Genomic DNA, 3093 nt, shown 5'->3' on the forward strand with positions numbered 1-3093 from the left:
GGGTATGGCTCTGTGTCTTCTATTCTTTTCCATTGATATTCAATTCTATTTTTGTGCCTATACCATGCACAGCCACAACAATGTTTATAGCAGTTCAATTCACAATAGCCAGGTTATGGAACCAACCTAGGTGTCCTTCAACAAATGAATGGATGAAGAAAATGTGGTATATATACACAATAGAATACTACTCAGCTATAAAGAAGAATGAAATCATGGTATTTGCTCCTAAATGAATGGAGATGGAGATACAATGCTAAGTGAAATAAGCCATTCCTCAAAAAACAAAGGTCAACAGTTCTGTTTAATATATGAACACTAACCAATAACAAGGAAGGGTAGAGAGGGGAAGCATAGAAGTTGATTGGATTAGACAAAGGGGAATTAAAGGCGGTAATAAAAATAAGAAAGACAGTAGAATGAAACTGAATTAACTTTCCTATGCTCATATATGAAAACACAACCAGTATAACTCCACATCATGTTCAACCACAAGAATGGAATTAAAATTGTACTGTGTTACACCCCATGTATGTATAATATGTCAAAATACATCCTACTGTCATGTATATACAAAACAACATATAAAAATTCTAGAATTAAAAAAAATGAATACTATAGAAACATTAATATTAAGCAATAAAAAAGATGCATTGGTCTTGAGTTAAATAATTACACTTGAAATAAATAATTTTTAATAAAATTTTCTTTAAAATTATATCTTCCTAGCTCATCATGTGGTTGATGAAGTTATTCATTAGTAAAATACATATAATGTACACTCAGAGTAACTAAATATTCTCTTAAAGTCAATTTAGCAAACAGGATAATGAAATTAGAAAAATATTTTTCAAGGAGAATGGGGTGTGCATGTATACTTTGATGATATACTGATAAATCAAATACAAGTTTCTCAATAATGAATAGCAAAATGTCTCCAATTACTATTGTGTGATATGTTGATTGTCAGTTTTAATAATTAGTGTGGTTTACATGACTATCCACATTATGTCAGATAGTTTCTCATAAAATACAGCATTCACTAATCAGCTTTATTTTTCATTATTCACCAGTCAATTTGAGTAAATAATCCCCACTCGTTTGATATTCAATTAAAAGTAAACTAATTTGCAGTCATGCCATTTTACAAACCATAATTTTTAAAATATCAATAGGAGATTTAAAAAAATAAACAACTGAATCATTTGTCTATGTTTCTACTGGTTAGGACAGAGCTTTGGTGGCATCTGTCAGGGAGGTTATGTGCTGGCAACTACATAATGAATGTCATTCTTGTTTACCTAAGGACAATGTCATTGACTTAAAAGAATGTGTATTTATTTTCTTGCATTTCCAAATGCATTTGGCCTTGATAAATAGATAATGTTATGACATAATAATGTTATCTAAATATTATATACAGTAATTATGTTTTAAAATAAAAAATGTGTATAAGAATATTTCAAACAAAAATATCTAAGAAGTACAATGGGAAAAATATTGTAAGGGACTAAAATAATTCAACATAAAAACACCAAGATTATTATTTTGAAATTAATAACAATATTTATATTCAGATATTGTACATTTTTATATACAAAAGAGCTTACAAGAAGCTTAGGAAATAATACCAATAGTGATTATCACATTTAATCAAGTCAACCTGATCAAGAATAGTGATAGAATATAAGTAATCTAGTAATGTGTGACTTTGATTTAAATCAATCCAACTTTGTATAGAGAACTGTTTGATTAAATATAATTTGAAAATGTTTCATAAAATGTAACAAAGCATATAATAAATTACTATAAAATAGATAAGTATAAAATAAATACATTTCTTTACATATTATTAGCATTTTATAAACATTAGCTATATTTAATATTTTTAAATGAATATTTTAAAGTAAAATGACTTGAATGTTGAATCTTCTTTTATAAAATTACTGGTTTTATTTTAATTAAAAACAGGATTTCAATGTTTTTGAAGATAAGTGACCCTGTTAAAAACATAAGCTTGCATGCATTTAAATGGACTTTATGGGTTGAATGGTGTCTTTCCAAATTCATGATCTTCATGAACCTCAGATTTGACGACATTTGGAAATTGGGTCTTATCAGACGAAATTGAGTTGGGTTAAAATGCAGCCACTCTGGATTAGAGTATGGTTAGCATCCTTGTAATTCATGTGAGGATACACCTACACTCTGGGAGAGACAGAAACTGGGTTAATGAACCCGTTTTTTAACCAAGACACCTAGAATGGCTGGAAAACATCAAAAATTAAAAATATACAAGAAAGAAACCTTCCCTAGTACCATTAAGAGGGCCTGGCCCTGCTAACGCCTTGATTTCAGGCTCCTAATATCCCAGGATGCAAGATAATAAATTTCTATAAACATAAACCACCCGATTTGGGGTAATTTGTTCTGGAGCTCTAAGAAACTAAAGTCTTTAAATAAAGTTAAGAATCTATAAATGATGTCTTAAATGATTTGTATCATAATGATAATCAAGCTATATCAACCTCACTACCTTAAAAATATAATAAAATAAAATAATGATGGTACTGATTCAACTTTAATAACAAAATATTTCATATTATTTTTGAAACAACAAAATATTTCATATTATTTTTGAAATTGAAGATGCATTGAAACTTTTGGACATCTGTGCATTTTTACTAAAGTATTCATTATTTCTATTTCAAGTGTCTTAATTTTTTTTATTGCCATTTTTAAAAATTTTGCCAAATATTTTACTTCAATTTGCTGAAAGTGTCATTCATTTCCCCTTTATGTTACAGAGTGCTCAATTGCATTGATTGACTTTCAAAATTAATAAATCTCATTAAAATTATTCTGAGTGAAATAAACCAGAGGTAGAATGCAACATGGATCATTATGTTTGTATAGATGCCCCAAATTGACAAAACTAACCTAAACTAAATCAAATCTAGAGGTAATGGCTACTTTTGGAGAGAAGGAGGTAGATAAAAATTGAGAAAATGAAGATATTTTAGTTCTTGCTCATGGTTTGTGTTCCTTTCTGTATGTTGCACTTCAAAATAATTTAAACAATTTATGCTTGGT

Source organism: Callospermophilus lateralis, unplaced genomic scaffold (genome assembly GCF_048772815.1).
Source record: "Callospermophilus lateralis isolate mCalLat2 unplaced genomic scaffold, mCalLat2.hap1 Scaffold_83, whole genome shotgun sequence".
Lineage (NCBI taxonomy): Eukaryota > Metazoa > Chordata > Mammalia > Rodentia > Sciuridae > Callospermophilus > Callospermophilus lateralis.